The sequence below is a fragment of the Chrysochloris asiatica genome, unplaced genomic scaffold (assembly GCF_000296735.1).
Source record: "Chrysochloris asiatica unplaced genomic scaffold, ChrAsi1.0 scaffold00222, whole genome shotgun sequence".
Classification (NCBI taxonomy): domain Eukaryota; kingdom Metazoa; phylum Chordata; class Mammalia; order Afrosoricida; family Chrysochloridae; genus Chrysochloris; species Chrysochloris asiatica.
Genome location: NW_006408740.1, coordinates 1,948,859 through 1,972,018, shown reverse-complemented (window position 1 = coordinate 1,972,018; position 23,160 = coordinate 1,948,859). Strand labels below are relative to the sequence as shown.

At 41.0% G+C, this 23,160-nt stretch overlaps 1 pseudogene; it reads left to right on the top strand.

Annotated features, from left to right (window-relative positions):
- Positions 1–15,112, top strand: part of LOC102831674 — a 29,411-nt pseudogene extending 14,299 nt beyond the window's left edge.
- The last annotated feature ends 8,048 nt before the right edge of the window (positions 15,113–23,160 follow it).

Sequence of the window (23,160 nt, the reverse complement as noted above, 5' to 3'; positions counted from 1 at the left end):
TTCAAACTCACAAGCCGCTGCTCAGAAACCCTATACAGGGTGGCTATGAGTCAGAACAGACTGGATGGCACTTAGCAGCATGTGTATAATACAGAAGAAAACAGTGTACTTATCTACCTCAAGTCCTGAAAAAACTGCAATGTTTTCAAATAAACTGAAACATGACACTGATGGATATGGACTTGAAGTGATTTCCTTCACATTCAATTATCTTCCCTCAGCTCAACAGGTTAATGTGGGCTTCATTTGTTACTTATGTTCAAATCCTCATTCCTGTTCCCAAGCCCCTTGTTTGAAAATGTGAAACATAAGAGTGTCCAAAAACAAGTATGTTGTTAACAACATGATAAGCCCAGATTGATAAAATATGAAACATTATTGAAGCAATCACTGCCCTGATGAAAAGTCTGTCTTATTAGCTTATAATTGTTGTTGTTAAGTGCCATCGAGTCGGTTCTGTCTCATAGCAACCCTGTATAGGGTTTTCAAGGAGCTGAGAGTGGGTTTGAACTACCAACCTTATAGCTCACAGTCCAGTGCTGATGTTATAGCACCACACCAGAAGTCCCAATTACAATGAAGACTTGCAGTCTACTAAATTTCGACCTCCTCTATCTTAATAAAACTACTATATTATAGGACAGGAGCTCTGGTAGTGTAGTGGTTTTGAGTCGGGCTTTTAACCCCAAGGTCAGCAGTTTGAAACTATCAGCTGTTCCATGGGAGACAGATGAGCTTTTGGCTCCTGTGAAGAGTTACAACCTCAGAAACACTACACAGCGTTGCTATGAGTCGTACGTAACCGACTCCATAGCACATAACCACCACAACCACCACTCTCTGGTGTAATGATTAATTTTCTACCACTCAGGATTTTGTTGTTGATGTTGTTGTTGTTAAAGTCGCCGAGTCGGTTCTGACTCATAGTGACCCTAAATAGGATTTCTGAGGAGCAGCTGGTGAGTTTGAACTCGTTTGGATAGTAGTTGGGCACTGTAGGATAACTAATGGAATTGTAACTGCCAAGAGCAGTTCAAACCCGCCAGCAGCTCCTGCGAAACCCCATCAGTCTGAGTCAGAATTGACTGGATGGCACTTTAACAACAAGAGCTGTCAGGATACGTCTTCAGTGTTTTCTTAGTATGGAGCAGTACGAAAATATATGCTTTGAGGGCATGTTTATCTTGACAAAAGGAATAATACAACTCACTTATCTTACCTAACTCACAGGCTCATTGTGGAGCTACAGTGCAATGACGTTTGTTAAAGGTGGCACAGGGCAATGATATACTGAGAACAGTACAACTGTTGGTAATTACGTAAGTTAAGATCACACCAGAGAGAGTGAAGCATCCAGCTGATAGGAAGTGAGAGGAGTAGCACAAGAACACCTAAAGTTGCAGATAGTATCCATTTGACCTAGCCTCGAAGGCTTGATAATCAGAACTCCACTAGAGGAAGATTAAAAAGAAAAGACCAAACCAATTTTTGATAAAAGAAACAAGGGTAAATTGCTACAATTTGATGAACTTGACCTATACTCATAGAGGGAGTAACTCTAAATACCAATGAGGGAAGAAGTCTTCACATCAAAGTACATAGGTATACAGGGTACATAGGGACAGGCAACTTAGGCAGTGGATATCAAAAATGAAGGGCTGATAAAGGCACGAAGTGACTGGCTTACAAGGGTTAAAGGAAAGAAGAGTTCCTCAACAGAAGCACATACTAATGCTATCGTTATCTTTGACCAGCTCATCAGAAATGTGCTGGCAAGTGCATTGCTGTCAAGACTGTGATTCTGTGGGATATGTCCTTGGAGAAGCCTTCAGCTAGCCTTGCTGTGCATGCAGAAAAGGTCCAGACACTGCAGTTTCATCTATTTGAAGCATAGACCCTGATTTCTGGATCATATGGAAATCGGTGATTTTGTATGACTGCCGAAGTCCACATGAAAGCCATAGAATATGGTGGTTCCATGGGCAGACTGAGAGAGTAACATGGAATCACTTCAGCCTGTGTCATTTATTGGCCAGTACAGACAAAGTCTTTGTATATAATTTGGATACACGTTCAGATAAGCCCATTTTTATACTAAATGCACATAGTGATGAAATCTCTGGTCTTGACCTAAGTAGTCAAATCAAGGGCTGTCTGTCTTGTGACTTCTTCAGCTGACATATATGTGAAGATTTGGGAGCTACTCAGGAATAGGCCAAGCCTTGTTCATTCCAGGGACATGAAAATGGGTATTCTCTTCTGTTTTTCATGTTACCTTTGGTGGTTAGAAGGCCTTTGAGTCTGCAATATAAGCACTATCTCTTCAGTAAATAAAACTTTTGGATGAAAGAGGCTTCTTCTTGGCAATGGAAGAAATTCATCTATTGTTGTTGTTGTTAGGTGCCATTGAGTCGGTACTGACTCATAGCAACCCTATGCACAGCAAAACGAAACACTGCCCAATCCTGGGCCAACCTTACTACTGTCGCCACGCTTGAGTCCATCGATGCTGCCACTTGGCCTATCCATCTCATTGGGGGTCTTCCTCTTTTTCTCTGACCATCTAGCTTAACAAACATGATATCCTTCTCCAGCGACTGGTCCCTCCTGACAATATGTCCGAAGTATGAGAGACAAAGTTTGGCCATCTTGGCCTCCAAGGAGCACTCTGGCTGCACTTCTTACAAAATGGATCTAGTGGTTCTTTTGGCAGCCAATGACACTTTCAGTATTCTCCTCCAACACCGTAACTCAAAAGCATCGATTCACCTCCAGTCTTCCTTATTCACTGTCCAGCTTTCGCATGTGTATGAGGTTATTGAAAATACCATGGCTTGGGTCAGGCACACCTTAGTCCTCAAGCTGACATCTTTGTTCTTCAACACTTTAAAAAGGTCTTGTGCAGCAGAATTGCCCAATGCAATACGTCCTTTGATTTCTTGACTGCTGCTTTCATGAGTGTTGATAGTTGATCCAAGAAGAATGAAGTCCTTGACAACTTCAATCTTTTCTCCTTTGACAAGAATGTTGTTTATTGGTCCAGTGGTGAGGACTTCTGTTTTCTTTACGTTGAAATGTAATTCATACCAAAGGCTGTGCTCGCTGATCTTCATCAGTAAATGTTTTAAGTCCTCTTCACTTTCAGCAAGCTAGATTGTATCACTGGCATATCGCAGGTTGTTAATGAGTCTTCCTCCAATCCTAATGTCACGTTTTTCTTCATATTATGTAAGCAGTAGTCAAGAAATCAAACAATTGCATTATTATATGATGGTGTGCATAAAAAGTTTCCTTCTTAATTATAAACATTTTCCTCCAAATTGCACTGGTCCTGTTCAGTTCTACCATAAACTATGAGATAATCATGGGCTTAAACAATATATCTTCACATTCATAGTTCTCCATTTCTTTTAGAGGATCCTGACCCTTATTCCCATAGACTGTGAGCAAGAGTTTCAGCATAGGGTCTCTGTCCTATAGTTATTTGTCTAAATTGTACTTGGCCAGCTCATTGTCATCCAGTGTTCTGTCATCCTCTGGGTCGCCATCCTCCAGGGGCTCTCTGGTCTTGCCTGGGTGCATGTACTCTGCATGCTACCTTCATCACTACAGTCTTCTTCTTGCCATTTTTCCTTTGCTTCATTGATGAGGCATTTTGCTTCTTTATTGCTTAGTTCTACCTTGCCTGGTGTTTCTTTGGCCATGCCAGAGCAGACCTAAGACACACATGTCACCTAGAAGCTACAATTTATGGTCCTTGGCTCAAGTACATCTCACCCCAAAGACCCAGTCATGGCAGGACTAGGACCTAGGCAGAAGTTGGGCCGGCACATGTGCAGAGCTTCTGTCTGGAAAAGTTCACTAATTTTTTTTTCTGAGTTGAACTTTAGCTTCTTCTATTTTCTGCATTCCTAAGAACTAAGCCTATGATTTGGAGTCTTGTCCACTTCTTGAAAACTTGAAATTATCCTTAGCAAACAATGGGGGTGGGGGGGGGTGGGGAGGGCAAAGATGTGGTTTGTAAAGAAATGTTCATGAGAGTGGTCTTGCAAGAGCGCTTTCACAGAATGCCCTGGAAGGAATGTATGTAGAGATATTTCAGAGGCTTGCTTGCTGGGTTGGTTCCAGGAAGTCCATGTTTAAGGATGGCTTTGTTAAGCTTTCAGCATTTTAACTTGCTATTGTCTTGTAACTGTCAGTAATCTCTGCTCCTGTGATTGTGGTCACTATTGCTTTCCCCACAGTTGGGTATAAAGGCTCACCTTTCCCTCAGAATGTGGGGGCAAGCACATAGTTTCACTTTGTGGACTCTGAGTCTCCACGTTTCAAGCTACATCAATTCCTCATTCAGCCTCTTTGGATTATTCCTATAAGAGAACTGGACTTTTCCTCAATGACATTTTATAAATGTGGGATTCAAATATATATATATCTCCTGCAGCATGCACACCTGAGGACTTGCGGACCCAGGCTTTGGAGCTGTTTGAGCTGTTTGGGCTCACTGCTCCACAAACTCTTGGGAGTTGCAGTCAGGAAACAACCCTCTCAAATTCAAGCTCCATTTTCTTTGCATTGTAGTACTTCAAGCTCTAAAAAGGATGTGTTTTACCAATTTTCTCTTATAGGATTTTGGAAGCTCTTTTTAACTTATGATTTATCTGGTCATAGCTAAGGAATCTTGAAGACTCCTGTAACAGGATAAGCCAGCTCAGATGATAGCTGGAAGCATAGACTACCTGTTAGCATAAGACAAGGCCTCTTAAACTTCAGATACACATTGGTTTAGCAAAACACTGTCCAAACCTGTAACAGACAGATATTAGGATTTTGTCTGGCTCTGAAAGACTACAGGAGTCATGTACTACAGGACTGTATGGGCAAAATATTGAATGATGCAGGAAACATGAAAAGAAAATGGAAGGAATACACAGAGTCACAGTTTCAAAAAGAACTGTTCAAAGTTCAATCATTTCAATAAGTATACCATATGAGCAAGATCTGATGATACTAAAAGAAGCCCAAGCTGCACTGAAGGCACTGGCAAGGCTCCAGGAACTGATGGACTACAAATTGAAACGTTTCAACAAAAAATTTCAACACTGGAGGCACTCGGTCATCTGTGCCAAGAAAGTTGGAAAACATCTACATGGTCAATCGATTAGAAGAGATCCATATCTATGCCCATTCCAAAGAGAGGTAACCCAACAGAATGTGATAATTATTAAACAATATCATTAATATCACATGCAAAAAAATTCTGCGTAAGATAATTTAAAAATGCTTGCAATAGTACATAGATAGGGAGCTGCCACAAATTCAATACGGATTCCTGGAATGAAGGTTATCATTGCTGATGTCAGATAGATCTTGGCTGAAAGCGAAGAATACTAGAAAGATGTATCCTTTACTGCTTTCTTATTGCTGTTAAGTGTCATTGAGTCAGTTCCAACTCACAGCAACCCTGAAAAGGATTTCCAAGGAATAACTGGTGAGTCTGAATGGACAACCTTACAATTTAAACCACCTTGTGGTCCGGTGCTCAGGTGCGCATCCTACAGGACCACACCAGGACTCCAACTTTATTGGTTAGGAGACTGTAATTGCTTTTATTATAATTAACTGTAAAGCCATTCATTTCTTGTCCTTGGAGATTTGTTTGTTCTCTAAGGTCTTTCAGGCTTGTGAGCCAGGTTAGTCAACTCAACAATGGGAGCAGCTACAAAATCCTAAAAACCTTTATGAAAAATATCAAAATTGTCAAGTCACTGTTTTTTAACATTCATAAACATGTGTATACTTTCTGAAGTAGTGTTTTCCATCTCTCTAACTCTTATCTGAAGAATTCTGCACTCTTTGTTTACACCACATTAAAACAATGGTTTTGGCATCCTCCAGGGACTCAAGTCATGTTCCTTATAAATATTCTTTGAGTTTGGGGAATAAAACGAAGTCTAACATAGCAAGATCAAGGATGTAAGGTGGATAGGGTAAGGTGATAAATCCTCTTAGGATACCCCTTGTAATCCCTGAAGAATAAGTAGATACGATGGGGAAAAAAAATCCTCATCGCACATTTGCTGGCCTTTTTCTCACCAATGAAGTGTTTAATTATCTTAAAACTTCTTCCTAAGAAACCACTCCACCACTCCTCTGTCCGTTTGTCATACTGTGGTGACTTCTGTATTGCTGTGATGCTGGAAGCTATGCCACCTGTATTTTAAACAGCAGAGGTACACACGGTGAATACTCAGAAGAGCTTCCAGACTAAGGCACATTAAGAAGAACAAGTGGATCACTTCTGAATGGTTACTCACTGAAAACCTTCTGACTAGCAGTAAAATAGTCTGATAAGTGCCAGAAGATGAGTTCCTCAAATTGAAAGACACTCAAAATATGATTGAGGAAGAGCTGCCTACACAACATAGAGTTGATATTAATGATATGGATGGAGTAAAGCTTACAGGACCTTCATTTGCTAATGGGGAACAACTGAAAATGAGAAGCAGCAGCAAAAAGCATACATATTTAAACATGGAATGTATGAAGCATGAATCTAAGAAAATAGGAAATTGTCGATAATGAAATGGAACACATAAAGATCAATATCCTGGATATTCCGTGAACTGAAATTGACCATTTGGAAGAAGTACTGCCAGGATGCTCCTTAGAAGCTATGATGGTGAGACTGTATTTCTTAGATCTTGAACATGTTATCAGAAGGGACCAGTCCCTGGAAAAGAACATTGTTCTTGGAAAAGTGGAAGGTTAGCAAAAAAAGAGGAAGACTCCCAACAAGATGGACGGACACAGTGGCGATAACAACAGGTTCAAACTTAACAACAACTGTGAAGACAGTGCAGGACTGAACAATGGTGGCTATGAGTTGGAACCAATTAAGTGGCATCTACAATCACAAGAAAACCCTGTTTCATCTTTATCCTTCAATTCATCTTTATGATTTGGAAAAATGGCAGGGTAGAATATCAACATACAAAAATCAATTGGATTCCTTTACACTTATAAAGAGAGCTCTGAAAGGAGCTGTTCACAGCAAATATATGTTTAAACAACATAAAAGACGATTATACACATGGACCTCCCCAGATGGCATATACAGAAATCAAATTGACAACATCTGTAGGAAGAGAAGCGCCATATCATCAGCCAAAACAGGCCTCGGGCAGACTGTAGAACAGACCGTCAAGTGGTCATATGCAAGTTCAGGCTGAAGCTGAAGAAAATTAAAACAAGCCCACAAGAGCCAAATTATGATCTTGAATATGGTGGTGGTTATGTGCCATGGAGTCGGTTCTGACTCATAGCGACCCTGTACAGGGTTTCCGAGACTGTAAATCCTTACAGGAGCACAAAGCCTCATCTTTCTTCCGCGGAACAGCTGGTAGTTTCATACTGCGGACTTTGCGGTTTGCAGCCCAATTTGTAACCACTACGTGAATTTAGAGAACATCTCAAGAACAGATTTATTATTAGATACAAAAGACATAAGACCAGAAGAGTTGTGGGATGACATCAAGAACATCATACAGGAAGAAATCGAAAGGTCATCATTAAGAAGACAAGAAAGAGAGGGAGAGTGACTGTGTGCTGAAGACCTGGGGGGTACGGGGGAAGGATTGCATGGAGGTTATTATAACCATGGCAATGAGATGATATATGATAGAATGAATGTAAAACTAATGTTCTCCCATGTAAACTATCACATAATTCACAATAAAATATTTAAAAGAAAGAAGAAAAAGACCAAAATGGATGTCAGAAGAGACTCTGAAACTTGCTCTCAAGCATAGTGATGCTAAAGCAAATGAAAGTAGTAAGGAGGTACAAGAACTGAACAGAAAATTTCAAACGTCAGCTCAAAAAGACAAAGTCAAACATTCTAACAAAATGTGCAAAGACCTAGAGCTAGAAAACCAAAAAGGAAGAACACAACATTTCTCAAGCTGATGGAAATGAAAAAAAAATTAAAGCTTTGGCTTGAAATATTCAAAGATTCTATGGACAAAATATTGAATGATGCAGAAAGCATCAACAGAAGATGGAAGGAATACACAGTCACTGTACCAAAAAGAAATGATCAATGTTCAACCATTTCAGGAGGTAGCATATGATCAAGTCTGATAAAGGTAGGGTTGTTGTTGGGTCGGAACTGACATGATGGAACACAACAACAACAACCTTACCCTTATCAGATTAAGTCTAAAGAAAAGTGTTCAATAGAAATACCATGTAAACCACAAATGCAAGGCATATTTTAAGTACCATTGTTCCGAGTAGCAACAGTTTTAAAAAAGTAAAAACAGGTGAAATTATATTTATTTAACCCAGCATATCTATTATCATTTCAACATTTACTCGGGTTTTTTGTTTTGTTTTTTTCATTGAGATATTTTATGTTCTTTTTTTTGTACTTACAAAAATCTGATGTCTATTTACACTTAAAAATAGATCAAGTGGCTACCACATTGGGTAGTGCATCTCTAAGGACAGCTCTTTTAAAGATCCCAGCAGCAAAGAGGGTGAGCTAATGATTGCAGATTCCACCAACAGCTAATCAAACTAGGAAAGTGAAGGGCATTGGTTTAAAAAGGGAGCATTTAGCTCCAATACTTAATGCTTGAGATGAATGAGCTCAACAAAGAAATGAATAGCAAACAATAGTAACCTATCAGCAATTTATGTTTGGAGTGCTTAAACTATTGTATAGCATCAATTTTATCATTATTTTCACCACCTTTTAACAAGACTGTTGTAACTGTGATTTGGGATTGATTATGCAAACTTCCCTCTTCCCACTACTCACTCTTCAAATGCCTAAACTGGTTATTTCAAAGTTAAGAAAAGAGAACTTCCAGAGGCTTTCCATAATTTACAGAAATTTGAAATCTACACAGGTATGAACAATGGGAATCCACTGAAGAATTTTGGAAAGAGACTTGAGATAAGGTTTTAGGATCAGTAATAAGGTGTCACTGAGGAAATGAAGTAGAGAGGCACCAGTTCAGAGTGTTACTGACAAAGAGCCTAGATATGTTGTAGCAGTAATTGAACCAAACCAAGTAAATGGTTTGATGTTAGAGGAAAGAGTCAACAGTGCTAACCAGAAGAATGACCAAAGTTATGCAGTCGAAAAGTATTCTGTCTAGTTAACTAGTGCTGCTATAACAAAAACCACAGTGGGTCTGAATTCAGAACACCACCATGAGAGAAAGGCTTTCTCTGTGTCAGCTCTGAAGGAAGGTCTCTGTTGGCTTCTTGGTTCCTTGGAGATTTCCATTTGTCTTCACAAAATACACCCTATACTAAACTACAAGAACAAGCAAGTTGTTCGCCAGAGAGCCATCAAGGCAAGCAGTTGGGTGCCCTCAGAGCAAATCCCTTTCCAAGACTGAGACTCAAGGGGAATACAAGAGCAGGCATGTTGTCCTGCTGGTGACCACACTGCTCTACCGAGAAGGGGAAGTATGGGAAAAATAGCAATGACGTTGTGAGCTAAGTCTGACCACGAGCATTAGACTCCTGTCAACCTGGGTTGAGACCTGGTTGGCCAGCAGTATGGTGAGACCTGGAGACTCCTGGGCCCAGGGACAGGGACATGGCCACAGACAACCATGTTGGACAGTGAAGCGTCCAGCTGATATGAAGTGAGGGGAGATGCACAAGAACACCCATACTTGCAGATAGTACCCACTTGACCTGGCGTCAATGGCTGGATGATCAGAACTCGACTAGAGGAAACAAGAAGAGGGAAAAAAAGAGTAAACTGCTACAATTTGATGAATTTGACCTACACTTATGTATGTAGTAGCTCAAAAGAGGGAATGAATCTTTACAGCAAGGATCATTGCCACCCCTTCGGTACACAGGGTTGACAGGGATAGGCAACTTAGACACTGGCTACCCAAAATGGGGGGGGGGGGGGGGGGGGGGGGGGGTACAAAGGCAAGAAGTGACTGGCTTACAAGCTTTCAATAGGGAACCTAGTTTCAGAGGGTGCGGGGGAAGGTAGAATCTCCACTTAGTGGTTTCCAACCTGTCTGGACAGGGCTGGTGAAAGGAGATGAGGATAAGACTCATGTGGTACAATAGTGAATCATTGCTATCAGGACTGACTGTGAGAGTTGCAAATATAAAGGTAGATGTTTTGTAACAAAAGGAGAGGAGTGGTTGATTTTGCAGTCCAGGAGCAGAGGACCCTGGGATCATTAAGGGAAAAGAATAGCACAGTGTGGCACCCTACCCAGAGAAGCAGTGACACCAGAGATGGAGGCAGAGACAATAATGTGGAGAGATGGAGCAGCTGGGGACTCTGGTCTCAGAGTGGGAGAGGGTCTGTGTGCTGACGGCTGGTGGGCAGGTTTGCAGGGTATACTCATTGGTTGCTTGAATGATTATATATTCCTGAGTGCTTCGGTGTACATCTCCCCCCAAAAATTGAGGGAATGGAAGTAAATGCTGTTGAATGATGATGTATGGAGGGGATTGTAATCATTGCAATGAAACGAAACACAATAGATAAGATGAATGTAAATCTGATGTTCTCCCATGTAAACCATCACTCAATTCACAATAAAAACTTTTTTAAAAAAATGCACCCTATACTAATTCTGCCAACATAACAAAGACAACCCATTCCCAAATGGGAATATAATCACAGGCATTTTTGTGTTGTTAAGTACCTTCTAGTGGCTTCGACTCATAGTGACCCTGTACAGGGTTTGCAAGGAACCACTGGTGGGTTTGAACCTCCAACCTTGTGATTAGCAGTCCAGTGCTTATCCTACAGTGCCACAGTAGGGCTTCAACCATAGGCATGTTATTGTTAAGTTCCACTGAATTAGTTCCTACTCATAGTGACGAGGTTTCCGAGAACCAGCTGCCGACCATGAGGTTCAAAACACCCTTGTGGTCCAGTGCATTATACTATAGCGTCACACCAGGACTCCAACCACAGGCATAGAAGCTAGGATTTACAACAAATATTTTGAGAGCTATAATTCATTCCATAATAACATCCTACCCTCAGGAGAATTTGAGCTTGAGACCATTCTAAAAAAAACTTGGCTCTGTAGTATAAACACTGGACTGTGAATCACAAGGTCCAAGATTAAAGCCCACCAGCCACTCTACAGGAGAAAGATGAGGCTTTCTGCTCCCACAAAGATTTATAGCCTCAGAAACTCTAAACAGGGTCACTATGAGTCATTGCTTTTGTTGTTAAGTGCCGTAGAGTTGATTCTGATTAATAGCGACCCTGTATAGGGTTTCTGAGGAGCAGCTGGTGAGCTTGAACACTGACCTTGCGATTCAAAGATTCAAATAGACCTTGTAATCCAGCGCATTAACCCGCAGCGCCACACCAGGACTCCATGAGTCAGTAGTAATCAATCAAATCTGCTGATGAAAAATTCTGCTGGACAGGGTGTGTGTATATCTTCACTTCTTTGCAGGGAGCAGTATTTTAGTGGTAACAGAACAAAGTATATCAGTATTCCAATTTAAAACAAACTCTGACTAAACATTTTAAACATTGCAATGACAGGATGTTTAACAGTTTATTGTTTTTATCAAGGGAAATCATGCAGTTACTGTGTACTTATCCATGCTTAAAATATAAAACTATTGGAGGTGGCTGTGGTATTGGTTCTGTGCTGCTGATTCCAACTCATGAAGTTCCAACTCATAAAGACCCTATATAGGGTTTTCAAGGATGTATATTTTTACTGGAGCAGAAAGTCTCATCTTTCTCCCGCAGGGCAACTGGTAGATTTGAACTGCTAACTTTGCAATTAGCAGTTCAGCTGGTAATCTACGATGTTACCAGGGCTCCTTATAAAATTATAAAGAAAATCAAAATTATACCTCAGTAGTTCTGTCCTTTGATCAAATTGGTTACTCGCAAATGTATCTCCATTAACTAGGTTATGCTTTCAAAAAATAAAATGTATTAAAACATTGAAGTTATAATCCAGTGTCATAGAATTGAACCCCAATTTATAGCAACCCCAAACCCCAAAGAGCTTTACTGGTTATATTTATGGCAGTACATTGCCAGACCTTTCTTCTGTGGGGCTGCTAGATAAACTGGATCCACCAATCTTCTGATTAGTTGTGATTAAGTACCATAGACCTGAGTCTAGTGGAATAGGGTTTCCAAAGAAACACTGACCCTGCAGTTAACAGTCCAGTGCTTATCCTGTAACACTGGACAAATGCTCATCATTCGTGTCACCCAGAAACCATACACACACATCAAAAACTTGAAACACATCAAAATATCAGCAAAAACTATTTGATACTTCAGGTGATTTTTACTTCAGATATTGCTTCTTTCTATGTTTTCTACATTGATCATGTATTGCTTTTAAAACAAGGAAAAACAAAAAGTCCATGAGTTTAGGCAAATGAAAATAGATGGAGTGCCAATCTATTAAAATTTTTACTGGATTAATATGCTATTATTCCACCATAGGAGCTCTGGTAGCGTAGTGGTTACGAATCGGGCTGCGAACCTTAAAGTCAGCGGTTCGAAACTACCAGCCGCTCCGCGGGAGAAAGATAAGGCTTTCTACTCCCGTAAAGATTTACACCCTCGGAAACCCTGTACAGGGTCGCTATGGGTCGGAACCGACTCGACGGCACTTAACAACAACAACAACAACAACATTCCACCATAATCTCTAAGTAAAAGCATTTCAGCGCCTTTGAGAACAGGAATCTTATCAATAATACAAGTTCTATTACATTCAGATACATAATAGACAATATACACATTAATACGTTATGGTTATGTGCCATGGAATGGGTTCCGACTCATAGTGACCCTGCATAGGGTTTCCGAGACTATAAATCTTTACGGGAGCAGAGGGCTTCATCATTCTGCCGCGGAACCATTGATAGTTTCAAACTACTGACCTTGAGGTTAGCAGCCTGACTTGTAACCACTACGCTACTAGGGCTCCTTTACATGGCGGCACATACTACAAAAGACTTAAGAAACTGAAAATGGCTTCTCTGGCAAAACAGAAATCAGATTAACACCATAATTAATAACAGGAGTCAGCAAAGAGTGATTCAAAAATTTTTAAATGTAAAATAGTTACTTTCTAAACATACCAGAGGGACAACTTTCTAAACACACCAATTGAAAAAACACTGCTTTGTCCCCAACAAATATTAATTTAAGGGGGGGAAGGGATAGTTTTTTCAGTTTTAAAGCAAATTTGGTTCATCAATGTGGAAATATTTCTGGTGCTTCTTGTTGTTGTTAAATGTCATCAAGTCAGTTCTAACTCATAGTGACCCTGTAGAGTTCCAGAGTAGCAGCTGGTGAATTTGAACCAGCTACCTTTGCGCTGTGGGCTAATGCGTCAGACTGCAAAGTCGTTTGAACTTCAACGTCAGTGGTTCAAGCTCACCAGCTGCTCCTTGGAAACACTATACAGGGTCGCTATGGGTCGGAATCGACTCTACGGCACTTAACAACAACAACAACCTTTGCAGTACTGGTGTGGCGCTGTGGGTTAATAAGCCAGACTGCAAAGCCGTTTGAACTGCAAGGTTGGCGGTTCAAGCTCACCAGCTGCTCTTAGGAAACCCTATGCTGAGTCGCTATGGGTCAGAACCGACTTGACAGCACATAACAACATCCTTTGCAGTCCAGTGCCTTAACCCACAGTACCTATATGGTGAACCGATTAACAGTAAAGGAACAGGGAAGAAGCCATAAAACAGTGGTGACTTTGTAGTCTTTAATGGTTAAGAGGAGTCCTGGTGTGGCACTGTAGATCTAAGAGCTCCGACTGCTAACCGCAAGGTGGGCAGGTTCAAACCCCTGAGCCCGTCCAGGTAACCAACCCTACACAGGTTTCCTTTGAGTCAGAACTGGCTGGAAGGCATTTAACAATGATTAAGAACCATATCGTTTTAAGAGACAACTTTCCACGTCACAATGAACAAACAGGGCAAGATTTGAATAGGTGAAGATTTGAAGAGGAGTAAAATTATGAATTAGAGACTCTGCACACCTTTAATCCTCGATGACATCACCCAAACTATTCCATGTGCTTTTATGTACACATACACTGAACAAAATTTAACTTCAAGGAACTGAAATCCACCATAAAAGGCTTAAAGGTACACAGAGTTCAACTGCAGTATGCTCAAGTGCGTAGAGGGCAGTGGCAATTCAGTTCTATTTGGTAGAAGATCTAGAAACTGGCAGTGGACTGCACAATGCTTAATCAAAGTTGATCAGTTGGGGACTATCCACCCTCAACGCGCTACCACCACGTTCTGGCCTTTCGTGTGCGCTTCGCTCTATGTGCGCTACACAGGTTGGCAGGGGCGCGGCCTCCAGACCTCAGCTCAGTCCACTCCAGAGACACAGTGTTTACCAAGGCGAACCCCAAACACACGACCTCCAACAACCCTAGCTAGGGGTCTGCCCGAGTCACTGCAAGGGCAACTGGTCGCTAAAGAATGGGGAGGAACTAGCAATCGGCAAGTGGGGGTGGAGAGGACAAAGCGCGGCGCCCACCTAACAGAGCCAGGCACAGCGCCCGCCCAAGGCCCAGGCTGCCGCTACGCCCGCGCGGCCCCGACCAAGCGAGGCCGCTTTCGTAGGTCCGGCGGGAGGACCAGAGACAGCAGTACTCCGAGCGCCCGCCCAACCGCCGCGGCAGAGCGCTCTGGGCGCCCAACGGCGGTCCCGGCCCAACCAATGCGGGCAGGGGAGGAGAGGTGCGCGCGTCCTGGGGAGCTAGCGAGCTGCTCGGTGGTCGCAGGAGGAGGCTGGGTACGGGGAAGGCAGGAACCAGGAGGCAACGAAGCCATTGCTGAATGCAGCGGCAGGAGGGAATCTACTAGGGATTTGTGCACCTTTCCCCTTGGAAGGCGCAGATGGTTTGACCCCCCACCCCGAGTGAGGTGCCTTGTCCCAGCTCCGGCTGGACTGTACCATCGGGCGGTGCCGCCGGGATTTCTCTCCCCCACCACCACCATCAATTTCCCCCCCACCCGGGTCCGCGGTCGGTTGGCCCCGGCCGGGCTTAGAGACACGGAAAGAGCGGGCCGCCATTTTGGGTGGGACTAAGCAAAGAAGAAACACCCTCCCAGTCGATGGGGTACTCTGGACCCTGGCTTATTCACTTCCCTTAATCCTTTAGGTACTTACACGATGTTGGGTGAGAGGAGCTAGAAGATCAGCGGGTCCCCGATCCTCTCTCTCTAGGGGTGATGGAAATCAAACCCCCCCGCCACCTCCAGGTGGTTCTTCCCGCCGCAGAGTGGGTGCTGCATAGAAGGCGGGTTTCTATTAGCATAATCTGCCTGGCAACCAGAACTACACGTTATATGATTGGTTGAACTCTGCAAACTCTTTGCCATGTCTAGAGACGAGTAACACTGGGGCAAACTACAGACCTAGATTTAAGAGTCATGACGACGATTCAGAGACGCTTATTGAGTCGGCAAAGAAGCCAAAAGGAGAGCCACATAATAGCCCAATGACGGAAGGCCTCTTTATTTGGTGCTAAACTGTTTACTTAAGACCCAATCAAAGAGCGGGTCTCACACGGCGATCGCCTGCGTTAGTGCTCTAAGCCAATCAGAAAGCACGACTTTTTGGACTTGGGGTCAGGCCTCTTTTAAGGACTAGATGTGTTAGATATGGTAAAACACCTCCCTGTGTCTTCGACCCTGAAGGTGGTTAGTTTGTTTGAGGGCCTGGGACTTGCAGGGACCTATGAAGTGGGTGAGGTTCTTACCCCACACTTCAGACGGCCCAGCGTTTGGGTCGCAGACGCAAGAAACGAGGCGGGACCAGCGCGGTTTCACCGATCTGTACTGACTTGCTGCACCAGCTGCACCCAGCAGTGTTCGTAATGCGTGGATCTACCTGGGAGGCGCCAAGCTTATCCAAAATGCTGCCTCTACACAGCACAGCTGTGGTGCTGCAGGTTAATACAAGTTTGAATTGCAAGGTCCCGGCAGTTGAAACTCACCAGCCGCTCCTCGGAAACCCTATACAGGGTCGCTAAGAGTCGGGACCGACTCAATCGCACTTAACACAGCACTCCAGTGAGGCTTCCTGGACACACCTTTCCAGACTTCCCAGTGTCTGCGCCGGCTGAGCCTGCTGCAAGTTACGCATTCCTCCTAGGCTCCATTTCATTCCCAGTCTTTTACCTCACGTCGACTTTCAGTTTCCCGTTTCCGTTACACATAAACATCACTTTCTTTCCCTGCCAAACCGTGCACTCCCTCCATCACATCTGTCCGAACCTTTTGTCCTAACCTTTTGGCCATTTTGGTCATTCTGAAATAATCATTTCTGAAGCATATAGAAAATACTACTCAAGAGTGGTTAAACCTGTTGCTTTTAGGTACCTTGAAGTTGATTCCAATTCATAGCGACGCTATGCACATCCCTAAAAACTGGTTTGTCCTTCACCGTCCTGACAATTGTTAACATTTTAGCTCTTTGTTACTTGCCACTGTATCAATCCATCTCCTTTAGGGGTCTTCACAAAGTGCTTCTCCAAGGACTGATCCCTCCTGATAACATGTTCAAAGTATGAGAGATAATGTTTCGCTATCCTTACATCCTACATCTAAAGGAGCAATCTGTTGCACTTCATGCCAGCCAAATTTGTTCTGCTGGAAGTCTGTGATACTTTTAATATGCTTTCCCCACACCATAATACAAATGCATCAATTCTTCTATGGTTTTCCTTATTCATTGTCCAACTTTCACATGCATATGAGGCTTAAATTAGGAGCTCTGTAGTCCTCAAACTAATATCTTTGCTTTTTAACACTTTAAAGAGATTTTTGCATAAGATTTGCCGGATGCAATATCTTTTGATTTCTTTTTATCTTTTAAAAATATTTTTATTGTAAATTGAGGGAAAGTTTAGGGAGCGATCAGTATTCCTTTAACAAATTTATACACTTAGTTTCATCTCTGATTGCAATCCCTTCTTCCCTGTGGTTCTTATTTCCATTCCATCCTCCTGCCCAACTCTTGAAACCTTTTCCTTTAGGTAAATGTTGCCCTTTTGATATTAAATGGTTGACCTTTCCATGGGGAGCAGACCTTACTAAAGTTAATGTCCAGCTCCTTCTCCCCCCTATACTTCGCCCCTCCCATATACTTATCTATCACTTGGTTAAAATTTTGGCCACAAAAGTGAGTTCCTTCCAAACCTGAAGAGAAGCTGAGGGCCATGGTCAGGATCTTCCAGTCTCTTTCTGACCAGTTAGCCTTATCTTTTTTTTTTTTTTTTTTTTTTTAATAATTGTAAGTTTTGTTTCACATTTTCTCCTACTCTATCCAGGACTTCAAACGTGATAGCTTTCAGACATATTGGTAGTGGTAGCCAAGCACCATCTAGTTCTGGTCTCAGAGTCCATTAGTTCACTGAACGCATTGATTCCAGGCATCTTCAATTTTCATCACTGTTCTTTCCTCATACATAGAGAGACAAATTGTTGCACCTTAGAAGGCCCCTCATGAGCTATTTTGAATAACCTTTTATTGTGAATTGAGTGAGGATTTACAGAGCAGATCATCAGTTTTACATTCAGCAAATCATAGACTTTGTTTCATTACAATGATTGCAATCCCCTCCACGTACCATCAGTTAACAGAATTTTACTTCTATTTCCTTTACCTCTTAAACTCCTTATACTTATTCATATCCTGGCTCTTATTTCTTGAAGGCTTATACCAAGTAGAGGGATTGCTGTATTTCTACTTCCAAATTTTTGAGAAAGCACCATACTGTTTTCCACAATAGCTACACCATTTTAAAGTTCCACCGGTAGGGTATTCCACTGATAGTGTAGGAGTGTCCTAGTCTCTCCACACCCTCATCAGCATTTGCTATTTTCTGGTTTGGGGAACTTTGCTACTAATGCTGGAGTGAGATGATTTCTCATTGTTTTTTTTGTTTGTTTTTGTTTTGCATCTCTCTAATGGAGTCCTGGTGTGGCACTGCAAAGAGTCTTTTGAACTGCAAGGTCAGTGATTCAAGTTCACCAGCTGCTCCTTGGAAACCATATACTGGGTTGCTATAGGTCAGAATCAACTCAATGGCTCTTAACAACAATGGCTGATTGTGAGCATTTCTTCATATGTTTGTTGGCTGCGTAACTGTCTTTGGTGAAGTGTCTGTTCATGTCCTGTGCCCATTTGTAATTAGACTATTTGTCTTCTTGTTGAGGCATTGAAGTGTTCTATAAATTTTGGAGAGTAGTACTTTGTCTGATATGTTGTTGTCAAACACTTTTTCCCAGTATAGGTGTTCACGTTTTACTCTTTTAGTGAAATCCTATGATACACCGAAGTGTCTGGTTTTTAAGAGGTCCAGTCATCTATTTTGTTTTCTACTGTTTGTATGTTTTTTGTAATGTTTGATCGTATATTTATTCCACGTATGAGAACCCCTAAGTTTGTCCCTATTTTTTTTATTGATAATGTTTATAGTTCTAGGTTTCACATTTCAGCCTTTAATCCAACTTGAGTTTGTTTTTATATGGGGTGTGAGATATTGGTGGTGTTTCATTTTTCTGCAAAGTGGATTTCCAATTTTACTATCATCATTTGTTGAAGAAACTATCTCGTCACCATTTATTGCTTTTGGGCCCTTTGTCGAAGATCAATTGACCACAGGTAGTTGTATTTACTTCTAGGTTCTCTGTTCTGTGCTGTTGATATATGTGTCTTTCATTTACCAGTACAAGACTGTTTTGACTACTGTGACTATGTAGTAGATTTTGAGATTGAGAAGTAAAAGGCCTCATATTTTGCTCTCTATCTTAATAATGCTTTGCTTATCTGTGGTCTCTTTCCTTTCCATATAAAGGTGTTGTTAGATACCATTGAGTCGGTACTAACTCAGAGGGACCCTATGTACAAAAGAATGAAACAGTATGCAGTCCTGAGCCAATCTCACAATCACTGATATATTTGAGCCCATTGCTATTGCCACTGTGTCAATCCATCTCATTGGGAGTTTTCCTCTTTTTCTCTAACCCTCCAATTTACCAAACATGATATCCTTTTTCAGGGACCGGTCCCTTCTGATAATATGTCCAAAGTATGAGAGACAAAGTTTGGCCATCCTGGTGTCCACGGAGCACCTTGAGTGTATTTTCAATACAGATTGGTTTGTTCTTTTGACAGTCCAGTCATCTATTTTGTTTTCTACTGTTTGTATGTTTTTTGTAATGTTTTAATACAAAACATTTTAATATTCTCCTCCAACAACGTAACTCAAATGCATCAATTCCTCTACAGTCTTCCTTATTCACTCTCCAACTTTCACATGCATATGAGGTTATTGAAAATGCCATGGCTTGGATCAGGAGAACCTTAGTCTTCAAACTGACATGTTGCTCTTGAACACTTTAAAAAAGGACTTGTGCAGCAGATTTACCTAATGCAATATGTAGTTTGGTTTCTTGACTGCTGCTTTCTTGAGTGTTGATGGTTGATCCAAGCAAAATTAAGTCTTTGACATCTTCAATCTTTTCTCCATTTACATGGATCTTGTTTATTGGTTCAGTGGTGAGGATTTTTGTTTTCTTTATATTGAGATGCAATCCATACTGAAGGCTGTGGTCTTTGAGTAAGTATTTTAAGTCCTTTTCTTTTTCAGCAAGCAAGGTTGTATCATCTGCATATCGCAGGTTGTAAATGTGTCTTCCTCCAAACCTGATGCCATGTGTTTCTTCATATAATACAGCTTTTCAGATTATTTGCTCAGCACATATATTGAATAAGTATGGTGAAAGAATACAACCCTGGTGTACACCTTACTGATTTTAAACCATTTGATGTTCCCTCGTTCGGTTCAAACAACTGCCTCTTGGTCTATGTACAGGTTCCTCATGAACACAATTAAGTGTTCCAGAACACTAATTCTCTGCAATGTTTTCCATAACTTGTCATGATCCACACAATCAAAAACCTTTGCATAGTCAATAAAGAACCGATATACATCTTTCTGATATTCTCTGCTTTAAGCCAAGATCCATCTGATATCAGCAATGATATCCCTTGTTCTCCATACTCTTCTGACCCCAGCTTGATCCTCTGGAGTTCTTTGTCAATGTATGGTTATAGTCATTTTTGCATTATCTTTAGCAAAAATTTACTGGTAGGTGATATTAATGATAGTGTCTGAAGATTTCCACATTCCATTGGGTCATCTCTCTTTGGAATGGGCAGATATATGGATCTCTTCCAGTCAGTTGGCCAGGTAGTTGTCTTCCAAATTTCTTGGCATAGATGAGTGAGTGCCTCCAGTGCAACATCAGTTTGTTGAAAGATTTCAATTTGTATTCCATCAATTCCCAAAGACTTGTTTTTTGCCAATGCCTTCAATGCAACTTGGACTTTTTCCTTAAGCATCATTGGCTCTTAATCATATGCTACCTCTTGTAATGGTTGAACATTGACCATTTCTTTTTGGTACATTGACTGTGTATTCCTTCTATCTTCTTTTACTTGCTTTCTGCATCATTCAATATTTTGCCCATTATTGTTACTGTTAGGTGCCATCAAATTGGTACCAACTCATAGCAACCTTATGCACAGCAGAATGAAACTGCCCAATCCTGGGCCAACCTCACTGTTGTTGCCACACTTGAGGCCATTGATGCTGTCACTTTGCCAATCCATCTTACTTGGGGTATTCCTCTTTTTCTCTGACCCTCCAAACATGATGTCCATCTTCAGCAACTGGTCCCTCCTGACAATATGTCCAACGTATGAGAGATAAAGTTTGGCCATCCTGGCATCCAAGGAACATTCTAGCTGCACGTCTTCCAACACAGATCTGTTGGTTCTATGGGCAGCACTTTCAATATTCTCCAACACCATAACTCAAAAGCATCAATTCTTCTCCAGTCTTCCTTATTCACTGTCCAGCTTTCACATGCATATAAGGTTATTGAAAATACCATGGCTTGGGTCAAGAGCACTTTAGTCTTCAAGCTGACATCTTTGTTCTTAAACACTTTTAAAAGGTCTTGTGCAGCAGATTTGCTTAATGCAATACGTCGTTTGATTTCTTGACTGCTGCTTCCATGAGTGTTGATGGTTGATCCAAGAAGAATGAAGTCCTTGACAACTTCAATCTTTTTTCCATTGATAAGAATGTTGTTTATTGGTCCAGTGGTAAGGATTTTTGTTTCCTTTATGTTGAGATGTAATCCATACCAAAGACTGTGCTAACAGAATGCGGAAATTATCGGACAATATCTTTGATATCCCATGAGAGTAAATTTTGTCCATAGAATCCTTGAATATTGCAAGTCGTGGCTTGCATTTTTATTTCAATTCCCTCAGTGTGAGAAATGTTGAGCATGTTCTTCCCTTTTGGTTTTCTAACTCCAGGTTTCAGCTGAGCTTCCAGATGAAGACAGAGTAGGAAGAAGAGAGATGGACTATTTCCAGATATTTAGTCACTGAAAACTTTATGAATCACAGTGAACCACTGTTAGAACCAGAATATTGAATACTGAAACATGATGAAGAGCAACAGAATATCGTCAGACATAATATTGGAAAATGAGGCTCTCAGGTTGGAAGGCACTCAACATATGGTTTGGGAAGAGCTGCCTCCTCAAAGTAGAGTTGACCATGATGATGCAAATGGAGTAAAGCTTTCAGGACCTTCATTTGCTCATGGGACACAACTCAAAATGAAGACAAACAGCTGTAAACAATCACTAATAATTGGAACATGAAATGAACAAAGTATGAATCTAGGAAAATAAGAAATTGTCAAAAATGAAATGGAAAGAATAAAAATCAATATCCTAGGCATTAATGAGCTGAAATGGGCTGGTATTTGCTATTTCAAATCTGAAAATCATATGGTTTACTATGCCAGGAATGACAAAATGAAGAGGAATGGCATTGCATTCATCATCAAAAAGAACATATCATGGTCTGTCTTGAAGTACAAAGCTGTCTGTGATAGGGTAATATCCATTTGCCTACAAGGAAAGCCATTTAATACCATTGAAACATGTCTACCATGGGTAACCATATTGGTATTGAAAATACTAGTCACATAGGTTCTGGAATCATAGTAACACACAAGATACCATAGTATGACAAATTGAAAGATGAGTAGTGGCCATATAAAGTTAATGATTACTTTTTCCATCTCTTTAAAGAATGATGTTGGAATCTGGATTGGCATAGTATTATGTCTATAGATTGCTTTGGGTCTTGTTGACATTTTTACAATGTTAAGTCTTCCTATCCATGAGCATGGCATATTCTTTAATTTTTGTAACTTTCATTTGGTTTCTTGTAGTGTTTTGTAATTTTCTTTGTATAGGTCTTTTGTTTCTCTGGTTAGATTTATACCCAAGTATTTCATCTTTGGGTTGCTATTGTAAGTGGTATTGTTTTATTGACTCCCCTCTTAGAACTCTCATTATTAGTGTAATGGAATCCAAATGAATATTGTATATTGATCTTGTACCCTGTCAATTTGCCAAATCTCTTGGTAAGTTCTGATAATTTTCTTGCGGAGTCTTTGAGATTTTCTAAATTTAGGATCATATCATCTTCAAATAGAGAAAGTTTTACTTCTTCTTTGCCTATTTGGATGCTTTTAATTTCCCTTTGTTGCTTTATAACTCTGGCTAAGACTTCCAGGACAATATTGAATAGGAGAGCTAATAAGGGACATTCTTGATTGATTCATGTTCGTAAGGAGAATGACTTCAGTTTCTCACCATTGAGAGTGATTTTGGCTGTTGGTTTTGTGTATATGCCCTTAATTATGTTTAGGAATTTTCCTTCTCTTCCTATTTTGTCGAGCGTTTTTTTCAGGAATGATTGTTGGATTTTGTCAGATGCCTTTTCTGTATCAATTGATATGATCATGTGATTTATTTTCCTTTGTTTTAGTTAGGTGGTAGATTACATTGATTGTTCTTCTAATATTGAGCCATCTCTGCATACCTAGTATGAATCCAACTTGGTTATGATATACATATAGTTGAGTTCTATTGACTAGTAATTTGTTGAGTATTTGTACAATTATGTTCATGAAGGATTGTTGTTTAGTACCATAGAGTCAGTTCTGACTCAGTGACCCTGCACAGGGTTTC